The sequence below is a fragment of the Oncorhynchus nerka genome, linkage group LG15 (assembly GCF_034236695.1).
Source record: "Oncorhynchus nerka isolate Pitt River linkage group LG15, Oner_Uvic_2.0, whole genome shotgun sequence".
NCBI classification, from domain to species: Eukaryota; Metazoa; Chordata; class Actinopteri; order Salmoniformes; family Salmonidae; genus Oncorhynchus; species Oncorhynchus nerka.
Genome location: NC_088410.1, coordinates 91519432 through 91536654, shown reverse-complemented (window position 1 = coordinate 91536654; position 17223 = coordinate 91519432). Strand labels below are relative to the sequence as shown.

Genomic DNA, 17223 nt, shown 5'->3' with positions numbered 1-17223 from the left:
TCTCCTTCTCTCTCTCATCCCTTCCTCTCCTTCTCTCTCTCATCCCTTCCTCTCCTTCTCTCTCTCTCATCCCTTCCTCTCCTTCGCTCTCTCTCATCCCTTCCTCTCCTTCTCTCTCTCCATCCATCCCTCTCCTTCTCTCTCTCATCCCTTCCTCTCCTTCTCTCTCTCCATCCCTATCTTTTTTTGGAAGCCCAATTAGAGAGCCTGACCTAAAACCATCCATCTCCTGGCTGGCAGTGGAAACAGCCATCTTTACTCCGCAGAAATAACAAACCTCTCCTCTCCCTCTTTTGCTCCATCCCTTCCTCCTTTGTGTGTGGGGAATAGGGACCAGTCATTAAAGACAAAACTGGGACAGATGAGTCTCCCTGGACCCCCCTTCCCCAGACACACACACACACACACACACACTTGTCCTCTTCCCCAAATCACATATCACTTCCCCTCCCTCTCTATGTAGTGACATGCTTGGTGCTTTAAAAGCAGGTGAACAGCAGGTCATGACTACCAGAGCAGACTCAGCCACACACGCAGAACAACAGGAAAAGAGAAGCTGCATGCAGGTCATGACTACCAGAGCAGACTCAGCCACACGCAGAACAACAGGAAAAGAGAAGCTGCATGCAGGTCATGACTACCAGAGCAGACTCAGCCACACACGCAGAACAACAGGAAAAGAGAAGCTGCATGCAGGTCATGACTACCAGAGCAGCCTCAGCCACACGCAGAACAACAGGAAAAGAGAAGCTGCATGCAGGTCAGCTAAAGCAATAATAACACAAATCCAAAAGAATAACAGTTATATCGGAACACGGTGAAGTTTCATTCAAATGATGATGGAGAACGAACAGCGGGGGTTCACTGCATCGAAGATAAGAAGCACAACTCAACAACAGCCGGCAGCAGCCAACGCAAACACAACAACAACACCACAACATCCTGTGACATATCTACATGCAGCATCTCCAGCAATCAAGAGTGAGCTTATTTGTGGCCCTCGCCCCTCCTGAGCCAATCTCAGTTCAGAGTTTGGTCCGAAGCAGAGGCTTCTGGGACAGATGGGTGAGTGAGTGAGTGTGTGTGTGTGGGGGGGGGCTGTCACATCTCACCCCCTCGTTCTGTGGCCTAGGGCCCAGTTCCAAACCCCCTCCCCATCTCCTCTGTCTGTGGCCTAGGACCCAGTTCCAAACCCCCTCTCCTCTGTCTGTGGCCTAGGGCCCAGTTCCAATCCAAAAGGACTGAATGAGTGGTTGGATTGGAACCATGACTTTGGTCACACAGGATGGAGGTAAGGTTTCCCTGTCGGTTTGGAATTGGGCACATGTGGTTTATGGATAAAAGGGTGTGGAAGGGAGGGGTGTCTTCTGAATTCATCTTACTGCTGGGAGCAGTGGTGTAAAGTACTTCAGTAAAAGTACTATAAAGTACTACTGAAGTACTCTATAAAGTACTACTGAAGTATTCTATAAAGTACTACTTAAGTAGTTTTTGGGTTATCTGTACATTACTGTAATATTGATATTTTTGACAACTTTTACTTTTATTTCACCACATTCCTAAAGAAAATATATATATATTTTATTTGTAAATTAGATACCTACCTAATTTTATTTGTATTACCTTTATTTAACTAGGCAAGTCAGTTAAGAACAAATTCTTATTTTCAATGACAGCCTAGGAACAGTGGGTTAACTGCCTGTTCAGGGGCAGAACGACAGATTTGTACCTTGTCAGCTTGAGGATTTGAACTTGCAACCTTCCGGTTACTAGTCCAACACTCTAACCACCCTGCCACCACTACCCTATATACCTTTCTATAATAATACAGTTATCTATAACCACCCTGCCACCACTACCCTATATACCTTTCTATAATAATACAGTGTTAAATAATACAGATACCTATAATACAGTTATCTATAATAATACAGTTATCTATAATAATACAGTTATCTATAATAATACAGTTGTCTATAATAATACAGTTATCTATAATAATACAGTTATCTATAATAATACAGTTGTCTATAATAATACAGTTATCTATAATAATACAGTTATCTATAATAATACAGTTATCTATAATAATACAATTATCTATAATAATACAGTTATCTATAATAATACAGTTATCTATAATAATACAGTTGTCTATAATAATACAGTTATCTATAATAATACAGTGTTAAATAATACAGTTATCTATAATAATACAGTTATCTATAATAATACAGTTATCTATAATAATACAGTTGTCTATAATAATACAGTTATCTATAATAATACAGTTGTCTATAATAATACAGTTGTCTATAATAATTAATAATCTATAGTTGTCTATAATACAGTTATCTATAACAGTTATCTATAATAATACAGTTATCTATAATAATACAGTTATCTATAATAATACAGTTATCTATAATAATACAGTTATCTATAATTATCTATAATAATACAGTTATCTATAATAATACAGTTATCTATAATAATACAGTTATCTATAATAATACAATTATCTATAATAATACAGTTATCTATAACAGTTATCTATAATAATACAGTTATCTATAATAATACAGTTATCTATAATAATACAGTTATCTATAATAATACAGTTATCTATAATAATACAGTTATCTATAATAATACAGTGTTAAATAATACAGTTGTCTATAATAATACAGTTATCTATAATAATACAGTTATCTATAATAATACAGTTATCTATAATAATACAGTTATCTATAATAATACAGTTATCTATAATAATACAGTTATCTATAATAATACAGTTGTCTATAATAATACAATTATCTATAATAATACAGTTATCTATAACAGTTATCTATAATAATACAGTTATCTATAATAATACAGTTATCTATAATAATACAGTTATCTATAATAATACAGATACCTATAATACAGTTATCTATAATAATACAGTTATCTATAACAGTTATCTATAATACAGTTATCTAAAATACAGTTATCTATAATAATACAGTTATCTATAATAATACAGTTATCTATAATAATACTATACCTATAATACAGTTATCTATAATAATACAGTTATCTATAATAATACAGTTATCTATAATAATACAGTTATCTATAATAATACAGTTATCTATAATAATACAGTTATCTATAATAATACAGTTATCTATAATAATACAGTGTTAAATAATACAGTTATCTATAATAATACAGTTATCTATAATAATACAGTTGTCTATAATAATACAGTTATCTATAATAATACAGTTATCTATAATAATACAGTTATCTATAATAATACAGTTATCTATAATAATACAGTTATCTATAATAATACAGTTATCTATAATAATACAGATACCTATAATACAGTTATCTATAATAATACAGTTATCTATAATAATACAGTTATCTATAATAATACAGTTATCTATAATAATACAGTTATCTATAATAGTACAGTTATCTATAATAATACAGTTATCTATAATAATACAGTTATCTATAATAATACAGTTGTCTATAATAATACAGTTGTCTATAATAATACAGTTATCTATAATAGTACAGTTGTCTATAATAATACAGTTATCTATAATAATACAGTGTTAAATAATACAGTTGTCTATAATAATACAGTTATCTATAATAATACAGTTGTCTATAATAATACAGTTATCTATAATAATACAGTTGTCTATAATAATACAGTTATCTATAATAATACAGTTATCTATAATAATACAGTTGTCTATAATAATACAGTGTTAAATAATACAGTTGTCTATAATAATACAGTTATCTATAATAATACAGTTGTCTATAATAATACAGTTATCTATAATAATACAGTTATCTATAATAATACAGTTATCTATAATAATACAGTTATCTATAATACAGTTATCTATAATAATACAGTTATCTATAATAATACAGTTATCTATAATAATACAGTTATCTATAATAATACAGTTATCTATAATAATACAGTTATCTTAATCTATAATAATACAGTTATCTATAATAATACAGTTGTCTATAATAATACAGTAAATAATACAGTTATCTATAATAATACAGTTATCTATAATAATACAGTTATCTATAATAATACAGTTATCTATAATAATACAGTTATCTATAATAATACAGTTATCTATAATAATACAGTTATCTATAATAATACAGATACCTATAATACAGTTATCTATAATAATACAGTTATCTATAATAATACAGGTATCTATAATAATACAGTTATCTATAATAATACAGTTATCTATAATAATACAGTTGTCTATAATAATACAGTTATCTATAATAATACAGTTATCTATAATAATACAGGTATCTATAATAATACAGTTATCTATAATAATACAGATACCTATAATACAGTTATCTATAATAATACAGTTATCTATAATAATACAGATACCTATAATACAGTTATCTATAATAATACAGTTATCTAAAATAATACAGTTATCTATAATAATACAGGTATCTATAATAATACAGTTGTCTATAATAATACAGTTATCTATAATAATACAGTTATCTATAATAATACAGTTATCTATAATAATACAGTTATCTATAATAATACAGTTATCTATAATAATACAGTTATCTATAATAATACAGATACCTATAATACAGTTATCTATAATAATACAGTTATCTATAATAATACAGTTATCTATAATAATACAGTTATCTATAATAATACAGTTATCTATAATAATACAGTTATCTATAATAATACAGTTGTCTATAATAATACAGATACCTATAATACAGTTATCTATAATAATACAGTTATCTATAATAATACAGTTATCTATAATAGTACAGTTATCTATAATAATACAGATACCTATAATACAGTTATCTATAATAATACAGTTATCTATAATAGTACAGTTATCTATAATAATACAGTTATCTATAATAATACAGTTATCTATAATAATACAGTTATCTATAATAATACAGTTATCTATAATAATACAGTTGTCTATAATAATACAGATACCTATAATACAGTTATCTATAATAATACAGTGTTAAATAATACAGTTATCTATAATAATACAGTTATCTATAATAATACAGTTGTCTATAATAATACAGATACCTATAATACAGTTGTCTATAATAATACAGTTATCTATAATACAGTTGTCTATAATAATACAGTTATCTATAATAATACAGTTATCTATAACAGTTATCTATAATAATACAGTTATCTATAATAATACAGTTGTCTATAATAATACAGTTATCTAAAATACAGTTATCTATAATAATACAGTTATCTAAAATACAGTTATCTATAATAGTACAGTTATCTATAACAGTTATCTATAATAATACAGTTATCTAAAATACAGTTATCTATAACAGTTGTCTATAATAATACAGTTATCTATAACAGTTATCTATAATAATACAGTTATCTAAAATACAGTTATCTAAAATAGTACAGTTATCTATAACAGTTATCTATAATAATACAGTTATCTAAAATACAGTTATCTATAATAGTACAGTTATCTATAATAATACAGTTATCTATAATAATACAGTTATCTATAATAATACAGTTATCTATAATAATACAGATACCTATAATACAGTTGTCTATAATAATACAGATACCTATAATACAGTTGTCTATAATAATACAGTTATCTATAATAATACAGTTATCTATAACAGTTATCTATAATAATACAGTTATCTATAATAATACAGTTGTCTATAATAATACAGTTATCTAAAATACAGTTATCTATAATAATACAGTTATCTAAAATACAGTTATCTATAATAGTACAGTTATCTATAACAGTTATCTATAATAATACAGTTATCTAAAATAATTATCTATAACAGTTATCTATAATAATACAGTTATCTATAACAGTTATCTATAATAATACAGTTATCTAAAATACAGTTATCTAAAATAGTACAGTTATCTATAACAGTTATCTATAATAATACAGTTATCTAAAATACAGTTATCTATAATAGTACAGTTATCTATAATAATACAGTTATCTATAATAATACAGTTATCTATAATAATACAGTTATCTATAACAGTTATCTATAATACAGTTATCTATAATAGTACAGTTATCTATAATAATACAGTTATCTATAATAATACAGTTATCTATAATAATACAGTTATCTAAAATACAGTTATCTATAATAGTACAGTTATCTATAATAATACAGTTGTCTAAAATACAGTTATCTATAATAATACAGTTATCTATAATAGTACAGTTATCTATAATAATACAGTTGTCTAAAATACAGTTATCTATAATAATACAGTTATCTATAATAATACAGTTATCTATAATAATACAGTTATCTAAAATACAGTTATCTATAATAGTACAGTTATCTATAATAATACAGTTGTCTAAAATACAGTTATCTATAATAATACAGTTATCTATAATAATACAGTTATCTAAAATACAGTTATCTATAATAATACAGTTGTCTATAATAATACAGTTATCTATAATAATACAGTTATCTATAATAATACAGTTATCTATAATAATACAGTTATCTAAAATACAGTTATCTATAATAGTACAGTTATCTATAATAATACAGTTGTCTAAAATACAGTTATCTATAATAATACAGTTATCTATAATAATACAGTTATCTAAAATACAGTTATCTATAATAGTACAGTTATCTATAATAATACAGTTGTCTATAATAATACAGTTGTCTATAATAATACAGTTATCTATAATAATACAGTTATCTAAAATACAGTTATCTATAATAATATAGTTATCTAAAATACAGTTATCTATAATAATACAGTTATCTAAAATACAGTTATCTATAATAATACAGATATCTATAATAATACAGTTATCTATAATAATACAGTTATCTAAAATACAGTTATCTATAATAATACAGTTATCTAAAATACAGTTATCTATAATAATACAGTTATCTATAATACAGTTATCTATAATAATACAGTTATCTAAAATAATACAGTTGTCTATAATAATACAGTTGTCTATAATAATACAGTTATCTAAAATACAGTTATCTATAATAGTACAGTTATCTATAATAATACAGTTATCTATAATAATACAGTTGTCTATAATAATACAGTTGTCTATAATAATACAGTTATCTATAATAATACAGTTATCTAAAATACAGTTATCTATAATAGTACAGTTATCTATAACAGTTATCTGTAATAATACAGTTGTCTATAATAATACAGTTATCTATAATAATACAGTTGTCTATAATAATACAGTTATCTAAAATACAGTTATCTATAATAGTACAGTTATCTATAACAGTTATCTGTAATAATACAGTTATCTATAATAATACAGTTATCTATAATAATACAGTTATCTATAAAAATACAGTTGTCTATAATAATACAGTTATCTAAAATACAGTTATCTATAATAGTACAGTTATCTATAACAGTTATCTGTAATAATACAGTTATCTATAATAATACAGTTATCTATAATAATACAGATACCTATAATACAGTTATCTATAATAATACAGTTATCTATAATAATACAGTTATCTAAAATAATACAGTTATCTATAATAATACAGTTATCTATAATAATACAGTTGTCTATAATAATACAGATACCTATAATACAGTTGTCTATAATAATACAGCTTTCTATAATAATACAGTTATCTATAACAGTTATCTATAATAATACAGTTATCTATAATAATACAGTTGTCTATAATAATACAGTTATCTAAAATACAGTTATCTATAATAATACAGTTATCTAAAATACAGTTATCTATAACAGTTGTCTATAATAATACAGTTATCTAAAATACAGTTATCTATAACAGTTGTCTATAATAATACAGTTATCTATAACAGTTATCTATAATAATACAGTTATCTAAAATACAGTTATCTATAATAGTACAGTTATCTATAACAGTTATCTATAATAATACAGTTATCTAAAATACAGTTATCTATAATAGTACAGTTATCTATAATAATACAGTTATCTATAATAATACAGTTATCTATAACAGTTATCTATAATACAGTTGTCTATAATAGTACAGTTATCTATAATAATACAGTTATCTATAATAATACAGTTATCTATAATAATACAGTTATCTATAATAATACAGTTATCTAAAATACAGTTATCTATAATAATACAGTTATCTAAAATACAGTTATCTATAATAGTACAGTTATCTATAATAATACAGTTGTCTAAAATACAGTTATCTATAATAATACAGTTATCTATAATAATACAGTTATCTAAAATACAGTTATCTATAATAATACAGTTGTCTATAATAATACAGTTATCTATAATAATACAGTTATCTATAATAATACAGTTATCTAAAATACAGTTATCTATAATAGTACAGTTATCTATAATAATACAGTTGTCTAAAATACAGTTATCTATAATAATACAGTTATCTATAATAATACAGTTATCTAAAATACAGTTATCTATAATAGTACAGTTATCTATAATAATACAGTTGTCTATAATAATACAGTTGTCTATAATAATACAGTTATCTATAATAATACAGTTATCTAAAATACAGTTATCTATAATAATATAGTTATCTAAAATACAGTTATCTATAATAATACAGTTATCTAAAATACAGTTATCTATAATAATACAGTTATCTATAATAATACAGTTATCTATAATAATACAGTTATCTAAAATACAGTTATCTATAATAATACAGTTATCTAAAATACAGTTATCTATAATAATACAGTTATCTATAATACAGTTATCTATAATAATACAGTTATCTAAAATACAGTTATCTATAATAATACAGTTATCTATAATAATACAGTTGTCTATAATAATACAGTTGTCTATAATAATACAGTTATCTAAAATACAGTTATCTATAATAGTACAGTTATCTATAATAATACAGTTATCTATAATAATACAGTTGTCTATAATAATACAGTTGTCTATAATAATACAGTTATCTATAATAATACAGTTATCTAAAATACAGTTATCTATAATAGTACAGTTATCTATAACAGTTATCTGTAATAATACAGTTGTCTATAATAATACAGTTATCTATAATAATACAGTTGTCTATAATAATACAGTTATCTAAAATACAGTTATCTATAATAGTACAGTTATCTATAACAGTTATCTGTAATAATACAGTTATCTATAATAATACAGTTATCTATAATAATACAGTTATCTATAATAATACAGTTGTCTATAATAATACAGTTATCTAAAATACAGTTATCTATAATAGTACAGTTATCTATAACAGTTATCTGTAATAATACAGTTATCTATAATAATACAGTTATCTATAATAATACAGTTATCTAAAATACAGTTGTCTATAATAATACAGTTATCTAAAATACAGTTATCTATAATAGTACAGTTATCTATAACAGTTATCTGTAATAATACAGTTATCTATAATAATACAGTTATCTGTAATAATACAGTTGTCTATAACAGTTATCTATAATAATACAGTTATCTATAATAATACAGTTATCTATAATAATACAGTTATCTATAATAATACAGTTATCTATAATAATACAGTTATCTATAATAATACAGTTATCTATAATAATACAGTTATCTATAATAATACAGTTGTCTATAATAATACAGTTATCTATAATAATACAGTTATCTATAATAATACAGTTATCTATAATAATACAGTTGTCTATAATAATACAGTTATCTAAAATACAGTTATCTATAATAGTACAGTTATCTATAACAGTTATCTGTAATAATACAGTTGTCTATAATAATACAGTTATCTAAAATACAGTTATCTATAATAGTACAGTTATCTATAACAGTTATCTGTAATAATACAGTTGTCTATAACAGTTATCTATAATAATACAGTTATCTATAATAGTACAGTTATCTATAACAGTTATCTGTAATAATACAGTTGTCTATAACAGTTATCTATAATAATACAGTTATCTATAATAATACAGTTATCTAAAATACAGTTATCTATAATAGTACAGTTATCTATAACAGTTATCTGTAATAATACAGTTGTCTATAACAGTTATCTATAATAATACAGTTATCTATAATAATACAGGTATCTAAAATACAGTTATCTATAATAGTACAGTTATCTATAACAGTTATCTGTAATAATACAGTTATCTATAACAGTTATCTATAATAGTACAGTTATCTATAACAGTTATCTATAATAATACAGTTGTCTATAATAATACAGTTATCTATAATAATACAGTTGTCTATAATAATACAGTTATCTAAAATACAGTTATCTATAATAGTACAGTTATCTATAACAGTTATCTGTAATAATACAGTTATCTAAAATACAGTTATCTATAATAGTACAGTTATCTATAACAGTTATCTATAATAATACAGTTATCTATAATAATACAGTTATCTATAATAATACAGTTATCTATAATAATACAGTTATCTATAATAATACAGTTATCTAAAATACAGTTATCTATAATAGTACAGTTATCTATAACAGTTATCTGTAATAATACAGTTATCTATAATAATACAGTTATCTATAATAATACAGTTATCTAAAATACAGTTATCTATAATAATACAGTTATCTAAAATACAGTTATCTATAATAGTACAGTTATCTATAACAGTTATCTGTAATAATACAGTTATCTATAATAATACAGTTATCTGTAATAATACAGTTGTCTATAACAGTTATCTATAATAATACAGTTATCTATAATAATACAGTTATCTATAATAATACAGTTATCTATAATAATACAGTTGTCTATAATAATACAGTTATCTATAATAATACAGTTATCTATAATAATACAGTTATCTATAATAATACAGTTGTCTATAATAATACAGTTATCTAAAATACAGTTATCTATAATAGTACAGTTATCTATAACAGTTATCTGTAATAATACAGTTGTCTATAATAATACAGTTATCTAAAATACAGTTATCTATAATAGTACAGTTATCTATAACAGTTATCTGTAATAATACAGTTGTCTATAACAGTTATCTATAATAATACAGTTATCTATAATAATACAGTTATCTAAAATACAGTTATCTATAATAATACAGTTATCTATAACAGTTATCTGTTATCTTGTCTATAACAGTTATCTATAATAATACAGTTATCTATAATAATACAGGTATCTAAAATACAGTTATCTATAATAGTACAGTTATCTATAACAGTTATCTATAATAATACAGTTATCTATAATAATACAGTTATCTATAACAGTTATCTATAATAGTACAGTTATCTATAATATAATAATACAGTTATCTATAATAATACAGTTATCTATAACAGTTATCTATAATAATACAGTTATCTATAATAATACAGTTATCTATAATAATACAGTTATCTATAATAATACAGTTGTCTATAATAATACAGTTATAACTATATAATAATACAGTTGTCTATAACAGTTATCTATAATAATAATACAGTTATCTATAACAGTTATCTATAATAATACAGTTATCTATAATAATACAGTTATCTATAATAATACAGTTATCTATAAATACAGTTATCTATAATAATACAGTTATCTATAATAATACAGTTATCTATAATAATACAGTTATCTATAACAGTTATCTATAATAATACAGTTATCTATAACAGTTATCTATAATAATACAGTTGTCTATAATAATACAGTTATCTATAATTATCTATAATAATACAGTTATCTATAATAATACAGTTGTCTATAATAATACAGTTATCTATAATAATACAGTTATCTATAACAGTTATCTATAATAATACAGTTATTTATAACAGTTATCTATAATAATACAGTTATCTAAAATACAGTTATCTATAATAGTACAGTTATCTATAATAATACAGTTGTCTAAAATACAGTTATCTATAATAATACAGTTATCTATAATAATACAGTTATCTATAATAATACAGTTATCTATAATAATACAGTTATCTATAATAATACAGTTATCTATAATAATACAGTTATCTATAATAATACAGTTATCTAAAATACAGTTATCTATAATAGTACAGTTATCTATAATAATACAGTTGTCTAAAATACAGTTATCTATAATAATACAGTTATCTATAATAATACAGTTATCTAAAATACAGTTATCTATAATAGTACAGTTATCTATAATAATACAGTTGTCTATAATAATACAGTTGTCTATAATAATACAGTTATCTATAATAATACAGTTATCTAAAATACAGTTATCTATAATAATACAGTTATCTATAATACAGTTATCTATAATAATACAGTTATCTAAATAATACAGTTATCTATAATAATACAGTTATCTATAATAATACAGTTATCTATAATAATACAGTTATCTATAATAATACAGTTATCTATAATAATACAGTTATCTAAAATACAGTTATCTATAATAATACAGTTATCTATAATACAGTTATCTATAATAATACAGTTATCTAAAATACAGTTATCTATAATAATACAGTTATCTATAATAATACAGTTGTCTATAATAATACAGTTGTCTATAATAATACAGTTATCTAAAATACAGTTATCTATAATAGTACAGTTATCTATAATAATACAGTTATCTATAATAATACAGTTGTCTATAATAATACAGTTGTCTATAATAATACAGTTATCTATAATAATACAGTTATCTATAACAGTTATCTATAATAGTACAGTTATCTATAACAGTTATCTGTAATAATACAGTTGTCTATAATAATACAGTTATCTATAATAATACAGTTGTCTATAATAATACAGTTATCTAAAATACAGTTATCTATAATAGTACAGTTATCTATAACAGTTATCTGTAATAATACAGTTATCTATAATAATACAGTTATCTATAATAATACAGTTATCTATAATAATACAGTTATCTATAATAATACAGTTATCTATAATAATACAGTTATCTATAATAATACAGTTATCTATAACAGTTATCTATAATAATACAGTTATCTATAATAATACAGTTATCTATAATAATACAGTTATCTAAAATACAGTTGTCTATAATAATACAGTTATCTATAATATCTATAATAGTACAGTTATCTATAACAGTTATCTGTAATAATACAGTTATCTATAATAATACAGTTATCTATAATAATACTATAACAGTTATCTATAATAATACAGTTATCTATAATAATACAGTTATCTATAATAATACAGTTGTCTATAATAATACAGTTATCTATAATAATACAGTTATCTATAATAATACAGTTATCTATAATAATACAGTTATCTATAATAATACAGTTATCTATAATAATACAGTTATCTATAATAATACAGTTATCTATAATAATACAGTTATCTATAATAATACAGTTATCTAAAATACAGTTATCTATAATAGTACAGTTATCTATAACAGTTATCTGTAATAATACAGTTGTCTATAATAATACAGTTATCTAAAATACAGTTATCTATAATAGTACAGTTATCTATAACAGTTATCTGTAATAATACAGTTGTCTATAACAGTTATCTATAATAATACAGTTATCTATAATAGTACAGTTATCTATAACAGTTATCTGTAATAATACAGTTGTCTATAACAGTTATCTATAATAAAACAGTTATCTATAATAATAAAGTTATCTAAAATACAGTTATCTATAATAGTACAGTTATCTATAACAGTTATCTGTAATAATACAGTTGTCTATAACAGTTATCTATAATAATACAGTTATCTATAATAATACAGGTATCTAAAATACAGTTATCTATAATAGTACAGTTATCTATAACAGTTATCTGTAATAATATCTATAGTTATCTAAAATCTGTAATAATACAGTTATCTATAATAATACAGTTATCTATAATAATACAGTTATCTATAATAATACAGTTATCTAAAATAACAGTTATCTATAATAATAATACAGTTATCTATAATAATACAGTTATCTATAATAATACAGTTATCTATAATAATACAGTTGTCTATAATAATACAGTTATCTAAAATACAGTTATCTATAATAGTACAGTTATCTATAACAGTTATCTGTAATAATACAGTTATCTATAATAATACAGTTATCTATAATAATACAGTTATCTAAAATACAGTTGTCTATAATAATACAGTTATCTAAAATACAGTTATCTATAATAGTACAGTTATCTATAACAGTTATCTGTAATAATACAGTTATCTATAATAATACAGTTATCTGTAATAATACAGTTATCTATAATAATACAGTTATCTGTAATAATACAGTTGTCTATAACAGTTATCTATAATAATACAGTTATCTATAATAATACAGTTATCTATAATAATACAGTTATCTATAATAATACAGTTGTCTATAATAATACAGTTATCTATAATAATACAGTTATCTATAATAATACAGTTATCTATAATAATACAGTTGTCTATAATAATACAGTTATCTAAAATACAGTTATCTATAATAGTACAGTTATCTATAACAGTTATCTGTAATAATACAGTTGTCTATAATAATACAGTTATCTAAAATACAGTTATCTATAATAGTACAGTTATCTATAACAGTTATCTGTAATAATACAGTTGTCTATAACAGTTATCTATAATAATACAGTTATCTATAATAGTACAGTTATCTATAACAGTTATCTGTAATAATACAGTTGTCTATAACAGTTATCTATAATAATACAGTTATCTATAATAATACAGTTATCTAAAATACAGTTATCTATAATAGTACAGTTATCTATAACAGTTATCTGTAATAATACAGTTGTCTATAACAGTTATCTATAATAATACAGTTATCTATAATAATACAGGTATCTAAAATACAGTTATCTATAATAGTACAGTTATCTATAACAGTTATCTATAATAATACAGTTATCTATAATAATACAGTTATCTATAACAGTTATCTATAATAGTACAGTTATCTATAACAGTTGTCTATAATAATACAGTTATCTATAATAATACAGTTATCTATAACAGTTATCTATAATAATACAGTTGTCTATAACAGTTATCTATAATAATACAGTTATCTATAATAATACAGTTATCTATAATAATACAGTTGTCTATAATAATACAGTTGTCTATAACAGTTATCTATAATAATACAGTTGTCTATAACAGTTATCTATAATAATAATACAGTTATCTATAACAGTTATCTATAATAATACAGTTATCTATAACAGTTATCTATAATAATACAGTTATCTATAACAGTTATCTATAATAATACAGTTATCTATAACAGTTATCTATAATAATACAGTTATCTATAACAGTTATCTATAATAATACAGTTATCTATAACAGTTATCTATAATAATACAGTTATCTATAACAGTTATCTATAATAATACAGTTGTCTATAATAATACAGTTATCTATAACAGTTATCTATAATAATACAGTTATCTATAATAATACAGTTGTCTATAATAATACCGTTGTCTATAATAATACAGTTATCTATAACAGTTATCTATAATAATACAGTTATCTATAACAGTTATCTATAATAATACAGTTATCTATAACAGTTATCTATAATAATACAGTTATCTATAACAGTTATCTATAATAATACAGTTATCTATAATAATACAGTTATCTATAATAATACAATTATCTATAATAATACAGTTATCTATAACAGTTATCTATAATAATACAGTTATCTATAATAATACAGTTATCTATAACAGTTATCTATAATAATACAATTATCTATAATAATACAGTTATCTATAATAATAGAGTTGTCTATAATAATACAATTATCTATAATAATACAGTTGTCTATAATAATACAGCTGTCTATAATAATACAGTTGTCTATAACAGTTATCTATAATAATAATACAGTTATCTATAACAGTTATCTATAATAATACAGTTATCTATAATAATACAGTTATCTATAACAGTTATCTATAATAGTACAGTTATCTATAATAATACAGTTGTCTATAATAATACAGTTATCTATAACAGTTATCTATAAGAGTTATCTATAATAATACAGTTATCTATAATAATACAGTTATCTATAACAGTTATCTATAATAATACAGGTATCTATAACAGTTATCTATAATAATACAGTTGTCTATAACAGTTATCTATAATAATACAGTTGTCTATAACAGTTATCTATAATAATACAGTTATCTATAACAGTTATCTATAATAATACAGTTATCTATAACAGTTATCTATAATAATACAGTTATCTATAATAATACAGTTATCTATAATAATACAATTATCTATAATAATACAGTTATCTATAACAGTTATCTATAATAATACAGTTATCTATAATAATACAGTTATCTATAACAGTTATCTATAATAATACAATTATCTATAATAATACAGTTGTCTATAATAATACAGCTGTCTATAATAATACAGTTGTCTATAACAGTTATCTATAATAATAATACAGTTATCTATAACAGTTATCTATAATAATACAGTTATCTATAATAATACAGTTATCTATAACAGTTATCTATAAGAGTTATCTATAATAATACAGTTATCTATAATAATACAGTTATCTATAACAGTTATCTGTAATAATACAGTTATCTATAAGAATACAGTTATCTATAACAGTTATCTATAATAATACAGTTATCTATAATAATACAGTTATCTATAAGAATACAGTTATCTATAACAGTTATCTATAATAATACAGTTATCTATAATAATACAGTTATCTATAATAATACAGTTATCTATAAGAATACAGTTATCTATAACAGTTATCTATAATAATACAGTTATCTATAATAATACAGTTATCTATAATAATACAATTATCTATAATAATACAGTTATCTATAATAATACAGTTATCTATAACAGTTATCTATAATAATACAGTTATCTATAATAATACAGTTATCTATAATAATACAATTATCTATAATAATACAGTTATCTATAATAATACAGTTATCTATAAGAATACAGTTATCTATAACAGTTATCT

At 22.2% G+C, this 17223-nt stretch overlaps 1 protein-coding gene across 1 annotated transcript in view; it reads right to left on the bottom strand.

Annotated features, from left to right (window-relative positions):
• The window catches only part of LOC115125713 (kinesin-like protein KIF21B), a 96723-nt gene that overhangs the window by 17777 nt on the left and 61723 nt on the right, over positions 1 to 17223 (bottom strand). The gene's annotated exons all lie outside the window — the stretch shown is intronic.